Source organism: Conger conger, chromosome 9, assembly GCF_963514075.1.
Source record: "Conger conger chromosome 9, fConCon1.1, whole genome shotgun sequence".
Lineage (NCBI taxonomy): Eukaryota > Metazoa > Chordata > Actinopteri > Anguilliformes > Congridae > Conger > Conger conger.
In genome coordinates, this window is record NC_083768.1 from 3,214,440 (window position 1) to 3,222,706 (window position 8,267).

The 8,267-nt window shown below is 43.1% G+C and overlaps 1 long non-coding RNA gene across 3 annotated transcripts; it reads left to right on the plus strand.

The window, feature by feature from the left end:
* The first annotated feature begins 429 nt into the window (after nt 1–429).
* Nucleotides 430–7,841, plus strand: LOC133136931 (uncharacterized). 3 transcript variants are annotated; one of them, XR_009709567.1, is made up of 5 exons: nt 430–848; nt 3,168–3,429; nt 6,736–6,815; nt 6,934–7,105; nt 7,509–7,841. It is a non-coding gene; the product is annotated as an uncharacterized LOC133136931 (long non-coding RNA). The 3 variants fall into 3 exon arrangements; XR_009709565.1 differs by lacking the exon at nt 3,168–3,429; XR_009709566.1 differs by lacking the exon at nt 430–848 and having other exon boundaries at nt 2,717–3,429.
* Nucleotides 7,842–8,267: the final 426 nt, after the last annotated feature.

The following is an 8,267-nucleotide window of genomic DNA, read 5'->3' on the forward strand; positions in this document are numbered from 1 at the left end:
TTGTCATAGTTTTGCAAACTTGTTATGTCACAATTTATGTTTCATGTTATTGTAGCCCTATGGAAAATTAGGCCTAGATATTACAAGTTCATTGATTCATGAATAGGAATTAATAAATAGAATAAGTAGAATAATTAGGATTTAAAAGGTTAAAAACTTTGCAGAGGTTTAATATTGCATATTGTGCAATTGTCATATGATTTCATGATTAAGTTCATGTATTGTGTTAATTACATGATGTATTACAAATGTATTTTGTTTTCCAAAATACTATGTTCACAATGCTGGACATATTGTAAATATGTTTTATTTTGAAAAGATTCAACTGTAAAGTTTTGCTTTTTGTTTATTGTCATTAGCCAATGAAAAGTGAGTTGAAGGTCAGGGGTGAGGGGGAAGTGGAAAAAACGAGAGAGAGACGTTGGAGAGTAGAGGAGGGAAGATTAAAAAAAGATCACGAGGAATGTGTTGCTAAGCTGTTGTTTTGAAAAGTTGACAGTGGAAAAACGTAGTCCAACTATTTCCAAAGCGTTTGAGTGTAATAACGTGAGTACACAACCCGTGAACTCTACGAGTTGTTATATTCGATGGACGAACTGTTTAGAACAATTTATTCCGAAGAGGAGTTCAACGTTCGGGCGGTCCGCCATTTTGCCTAGCTTAGCTCAGCTCTACAGTGAGATAACTAGCTGTTCTGGATTGCTCACGGACTGTGTGTTCGCCAACCCGGAGAGCTCGACAAGTCTGCGTAAACCAGAGGAGATGGTAACACAAGCGATTTCTGTGAATCCAACCAAATAAACATACTTTCCGGAGAGGAGCTTCGCGCGCTGCCTGTTCCAGGAACTGTGAGTTGTCGTTGTCCGCTAGCTAATTTAGTGTGAAGGAGCCGCCATTTGCTGTGCTACACCGCAAATAAGCTACGCGCCAGGCCTGCAACAACCACTTTGAATTGGGGTATTTTAGTTATACTGCCGGCTATAGGGTATTTCATGTCATTGAGGTATTTCATTTCATTGAGGCTTAGCGCCCGGTATCGGTTTGTTTTTGATACTTGAATGTGCATTGCAAGCTTGTTTGTTAAGCGTGAATTGAAAACTGAATCGAATGAATACTGTACTAAAGTAATTATATTGTGTACATAAGTAAATAGTTACTTTACAAACATCAGTGCCTGTGGATGGTTATTTGCAGTTAAGCTTGGGAACATAGAGCTATAGTTTCTTTAGAGTGAGCCTTTTAGTAGCCTACACTATAAGTTAAAATACAAATGAAGTTGAAAGCTAATAATTTAAAAGTGAATAAATACCTTGTCATAACAGTCTTGCTATACAGTAATTAATACACAGTGAAAAGACAAAATATACACACACTTATTGTTAGAGATAACACTAGTTAAAGAACTCAGGTTAGCTACCCCTATTAATTGCCTGGACAGCAAAGGGGCGCTACATTATGTTGTACTGTTCATTGATTAGCATACCCTTTTTCATGTCTTTCTGCAAATCTTGCATTCCTGCTTTCTCTCTCTCCATTTAGGTCATTCACACCCTAATTGTTTCAATTTCCCTTGTCTTCTTACTAATCTACTAATCTCATGTTACCTTACGTTTCTTTTCAATGTCCTTTACTAATTTACTAATGCTAGGGCAGGATAGGTTTACTACTAACGATTACTAATTACCTTGTTAACTTGTCAATCCTCCACATTTGATTTCCATTCTCTTGCTGCTCTCAAGCTAATTGTCTACACCTGCATATAAAGCTCAGTTTCATGTCATGTCCTTGCGAAATTGTTGCCTTCTGTTCGTCAGTGCACTTTTGAGTGTGTTTGTGAAGCAATTGTCTCCTGGTTATGATCCAAGCCTGTTTATTGAGCAAAGATTATTGAGTTGTGTTTTGTTGACCATTGCCTGCATGTACCATGTCTTTGCCTGCTGTCTTTGTGCTTTTGCCCTGCGGAGCAGACTTCGGTCTTGACTCTTGCGCCGTCATCGACCCTGAGCCTGCCTACCGCCCGCCTGTACTTCTGCCCCGCTGACAGCTTTCCTGGCTACTGGACTTTTTGCATGTGTACCGATTCCGAGACTGCCTTCTCCCGCGGTACTGTGCTTTGTTTTTTTTGGCTGGATTTTTTTGTGTATGAACATTGCTTGTTTTTTGACTACGCTCTCTGGATATTCCCCGAATAAAGCCCTGACGGGACTTTATTACACCACTGTTTCTGAGTCGTGCATTTTGGGTCCAACCCCCCCACACATCCATCTCAGAAACACCACTCACTAGCCTAGAAAATCATGTAAATGTTCATCAAGTGAATTTGTGACCCTTATAGTCATAAGATCTGGAGAAAGAACTGGCCCCCTCTCCCCCAATGAACAGCCACACACCGATTTACTCATGATAGAGATTTATTATTGAAGCTGGATTGATTATCATACCCAGTGGGTTTGGACAGACACCTGAGGGTCTAAATGCCGCAGAGAAGCACAAGATTAAAGGCACTGATCTCTGGGAGGGACAAAGTGCACTCATAGCACAGCTGTAGGAAGGCACCAGGAAGCAGAAGCAGAGCAGCCAATCAGGAGCAAGAAGGGGGACGTCTAGCACCTCCTGGTGGGTCTTTAGTTAATACTTATGCCTTTGATTGACACATTTCCATCAACCCATATGTAGTCATAATATGGGTAATCCAGGCTATTCTTGAATTGCACGAACTCACAAAAGGATTCCTGAATTTGGAAAAAGGCCTCATTGAAGGGAGCTGGGGTGAGAAGGCAGGAGAGATAAGTTATCAAACAATAAAGAGCATAATATATCACTTGACTTCACAAATGTTATTGACATCACATGAATCAGAACAATTCAATTAATTAAAAATAATCAAGATCGCCAGCCTTGGGTGGGATAAATTATGATTGCAATCTATGCTTGTGGAGGCATTACCCCCCCATGCCCCCTCATGACACAGATACCAAGTTGCAGGCTGACACATGGAGCACAGGTACAGAGGACTGGACCAAGTGTCCTTTCAGCACCTCCAACTCAGTGTCTCCCTGTCCTAGGACTCACCTCCAACTCAGTGTCTCCCTGTCCTAGGACTCACCTCCAACTCAGTGTCTCCCTGTCCTAGGACTCACCTCCAACTCAGTGTCTCCCTGTCCTAGGACTCACCTCCAACTCAGTGTCAACGCCCTGGCTGAAGTGCACGTTATATTGAAGTGCAATGATGTCTTTGGATTTGCCCACATTGATGGTGAAACTGGGAGAGAAAGAGAGACACACAAGGGATGGATGATGGATTACCATGGATGAAGACATCAAGAGATTTAGCAGCAGCATAAAGAGGTCTCGTAGAGTCAGAGGCAGCTGTGACTCACCTATCTTCGGGGACACCCTTGATAACCAGTTTCATTGTTGAATAAAAGGGTATGTTAATCACCTCAGCATCCTGTTTAAAACAGAGGTAAATATATGGTCAAAACATGAAGAGATAGATATATTATGCATTCAGTCAGTGGCAGCAGAATCCCTCCCCTATTTCGACGCAGACTCAAAACATACCTTTTCAAACTCTATCTTAGTCCTCCCTCCTGATTTCCCCCCTTTCTGATATCCCTCCTTGTCTAACCCAAAAAAAAAATATTTAATTGCACTTATGATGACGACTATTTGTTTAGAACAACATTCCATGTGTATTTTCCGAGTTATGGATGTGATGCTTTGACTTGTGGAAGAACCTATGCACTTGTAAGTCGCTTTGGATTAAAAGCGTCTGCCAAATGACAAAAATGTAAATGTAAATGTAAATTTGTTGACTTGTTGATTTGATTCTATGACCATCCATGTTGGTCCATGGTTCTGACTTGATTAATACAAATGTTCTAAAGTTTTGCAAACGATGTAGCCTGTGTCCCACTCACCAAAGTAACTTGTGGCTTTGGGGTGGGATCAGCACATGTTCGACACCATCATTTGCTTCATTTGCTTCGACCTCCAAATCTCCCGACCTCCAAATCTCCCGATTTGGTAGCCAATTGTACCTCCTCTGATTCAATTGGAGGTAGTCGTATTGGATGTACCGCCCGTACCCTCGGCGGCCCGAATGAGAGCGACACGCCTTCTTCAAGTCGTCTTGTCTTGTGCCTGTTGCCGTGATTCCGAGGTGCTTATTGTGCGGCGATCTAATAACCCTGCCAAGTCCCTCCCTCTGGAGCAGCGAGCCAATTATTGCTGCCCCACGTGAGCCGGCCAAACTTGGCTTTTGGCAGGACCGAGAATCGAACCCCGGTCCCCGGTGTGCAACTGCAGCAAACTGCAACCACAAGTCTGCTGCGTCTTAGCCTGTTGCGCCACCACGGCTCCAGAGGAGCCTTTGTGAGTGAAGTCTTTGCCTTCGATGGAGGTCTGGCTGTAATAGGCTCGCAGGGGCTGTCCTCCCATATTGATCACATTGTTACGCATGACACGCATATGTGCATGTGTGTATATGTGTGTGTGCGCGCATGTGCGTGTGTGTGTGTGTATATGTGTGTGTGCATGTGTGCGTGTGTGCATATGTAGATGTGTGTGTATATGTTATGGTGCCTCGGGGTGGATCCTGAAGGCAGTGGGTGGGCCCAGCTGGAAACCAGACACAGGAATCAGCAATATTCAGAAAAAATCTATCTTTTTTTTTTTTTCTTTCGTCAGGGTATTGCTGATAGCGCCCCCCCTCAGGGCAAGGGTAGGGAAAAACGGGAGAAAATAAAAGGGCCGTTCAGGCAAAAATAACTTGGGTTTTTCCCAGTCCGGGGTATTCTTCAGGGCCTCCTTCCTCCTTCCCTCCTGGACCGCGTCAGGGCTGGGGGAAGCACAAAGGGATAGGGTGATTTGAAGGCGCTTTATTATCCTCACGTGTCCATTGGTAAAGGTGGGGTCTCCCTTAGGATCACTCCTCCAGGTCAGTATGGCAGCCAGTCCTTCCTCTCTCTGCCTCTTCCTTCCTCAGAATAGGCGCCGACTGACACCGTTTGCAGCCTCGACCGCGCCTTAAATACCTTCCCTGCTCATTAGGGAAACAGGCTGCAGCTGAGTCAGTAGTTTTCCACAGTGCTCACTCACGTGCGCTGTCCGGGGTCCTGGACTGCAGGTAGAGGAATCTCTCTCCAGGGTGCTGATCTCCCCATCACCTCTCTAGGAAGATACACCCCTTCGCATACCATTCCCAATGCATGACGTTTGCGTGGCTGCGTTGTGCGGGTCCTGCTTTTTCCAGCCCTTTTGCTCCCTTCCCCCTGTTCTTGCCCCCTTATACCCGAGCCCATGCCCTTGTGGCATTCTGCCGACCTTGGGTGCGATTCCTCCTCATTATTTTTCATCATAACAAGCACATGAGCGCACCCAACAATGGGAGAGTGTTCTGCTCTATCTCCGCACGTATGCCTATATGATGTAAGCTGTGGCAGAGCACTCACCCCTCCCTTACATTTTTGCTGGTTATCTGTCACAAGCACATTTTATTCTTTTAAGCAGTTTTCTAACTGTATATGCATTGTACATATCTGGATACATATATCCTAGGTTACATAATATTTTTCTCCCACATCATGAATATGTGTTTTTATTATGCGTTTTTTTTCAATTGCATTAACATTTAATTTTGCTTTGATCACTGAACGAAATAATTCCTGGTTCTTGTCTTTTTTGGGTGCTTTTCCGGCGCTAGAAAGCAGAATGACTTACGATGCACTTTATAAGTGACACAGCCAACTGTCACCATTCATCATGAACTGTAGTATTTACTGTCAGACAAGTTAGATATTGTGAATCTCATTCACTTCAAAAGAAGTTTTAAAGGGCCAAATTGTTAATTAATTCTTCAACCTCATCCTCGGACAGTACGTACTGACCAGTACTGACCATGTGATAGTTTACAATATGTTTAAAAACATATGTTAAAAATTAATGTTGCATTATTTTTACCAAGCAAGCCACATTTGCATATATAATGCAGCCTCAATGCCTCATGGGTGCATGGCATGCATTCAGAATATGAAGCAATAATATTACAAATATTTACATTTCCAGTCAGAGTTCTTGTGAAGTGAAGAAATAACAGTTGAGAAGTTATGAAATCCCCAAACAGGCGAGCCATAACTGGCCCCACCTTTTGGTTTTTGGTTTTGGTTTTATTCCTTAGAAAAATAGAAACAAGAGAATACTGCAAATGATACGCAGAGGAGGCCTCTAATTACTTTGATTTTAGTAAATTCAAGTTTGTTTTATCATTGAAATGATCTTTACATGACATTTAGTAAAAGGATACTTCCCCATTCTGATGGCTGATGTGAACATTAACCCCTAGCCCGTATCTACATGATGTATACATTACACTACTGCCACACAATTGGTTGATTAGATAATTGCATGAATAATTGATACAGTTAAGAGAGAAGTTATTCAGTTAATTGTGTAATAGTTAACAAAGCAAGGTCCCCGTGTCTCATTGTATTGCTCGCCCCAACTCTGAACATGCAGCAGACTGGTATGACAGGTCAGCCTGCCTGCTGAGAAAATTGTCTTCGTTCTGAACAAATTGTGAGATTGCCGACTTTCTGATGTCTACTGCCTTAGAGAAGTGAAAGAGTCAGTGTACCGAATGCGGATAAATTTGCACAACTTCACAAAATCACAAAAGGAATGTTTTAGGTTTTGACCATACATGTCCTATTTTTGGTTCTTTGTTTTAAACAGAGAGTGGAGTTGCAAAATCTTTCCTTCAAGCAAGAAATGGAACTGCGAGTCACCGGTGTCCCTGGATCCCCTAAGCATGGGTGAGTCACTGCTGCCTCTGACTCTACGAGACCTCTTGATGCTGCTGCTTAATCTCTTGATGTCTTCATCCATGGTCATCCATCATCCATCCCGTGTGTGGCTCTCTTTCCCTCCCAGTTTCACAATCAATGTGGGTGAATCTGATTCCAACATTGCGCTCCACGTCAACCCTCGCTTTCAAGGCTCTGGCCCAGGTGTCATCGTCCTGAACGTCATGAAGGATGGGTTCTGAGGTGCTCAAGTGACAGATGAAAGAAACTTTCCTTTCCGGCAGGGCGAGGGGTTTGAGGTGAGGCCTCAGACAGGGAGACTTCCAGTCCTCTGTACTTGTGTTCCATGGATCAGCCTGTAACTTGGCACCACTTGTGAGACAGTTCACCTAGGAATCTTTAGCCACCATTCCTTCATAGTCCTGTATGTAAGAGAAATTGACCCTTTTGGGGGGGGGGGGGGGGGATCAGAAATGCTGAGGGGAGGGGCTGAGATGCTGTACCCTCCCAGGAAAGCTTCATGGGAAATATTCCTGCCAATTCATTCAGTGTAAAGTACATTTCATCATTATATCATTTGGCTTGTTATTTCATTGTTTTTCACTGCAGTCGTAGGGTGTTAAACGTGAACCTGACGGTGTTGACCTTCTTCTTTTGTAAGATAACTCTGCGCTCCTGACCTTCTCTCCTTCCCTCTTCCAGGTGTGCATCACCTTTGCCAATGAGCAGTTTTACATTAGCCTGCACGACGGCCACATGCTGGAGTTCCCCAACCGCCTGAAACAGCCCCAGTACAGAAAAACCTGGTTTACAGCAGACATCATAGCATATATCTCAAGTAAAGACCCACCAGGAGGTGCTAGATATACCCTTTCTGGCTCCTGATTGGCTGCTCTGCTTCTGCTTCCTGGTGCCTTCCTACAGCTTTGCTACGAGTGCTACGATCTCCCAGAGATCAGTGCCTTTAATCTTGTGCTTCTCTGCGACATTTAGACCCTCTGGTGTCTGTCCAAACCCACTGCATATGATAATCAATCCAGCTTCAATAATAAATCTCTATCATGAGTAAATCTGTGTGTGGCTGTTCATTGGGGGGAGAGGGGTCCAGTTCTTTCTCCAGATCTTGTGACTATAAGGGTCACAAATTCACTCTTTGGTCACAACTTGATTAACATTTCCATGATTTTCTAGGCTAGTGAGTGGTGTTTCTCACGAATGCTTAATACAAATTACATTTCAGACATTACGCATTACATCACACATTAATTTAAACTGACATTTCAAATATGATTTAAACCCTTCAATTAAACCACTTTTGGTTTTTCTCTCTATCTCAATTCAGTTTAATACAAAATGATGTGTGTGTTTGTGTGAATCCCTAACATGTTAGTAAACCAACTCCCCTTCTGCAGAATAAAAAAACTGACCATTTACACACAGTCCCTGCCTCTTACTTTGCCA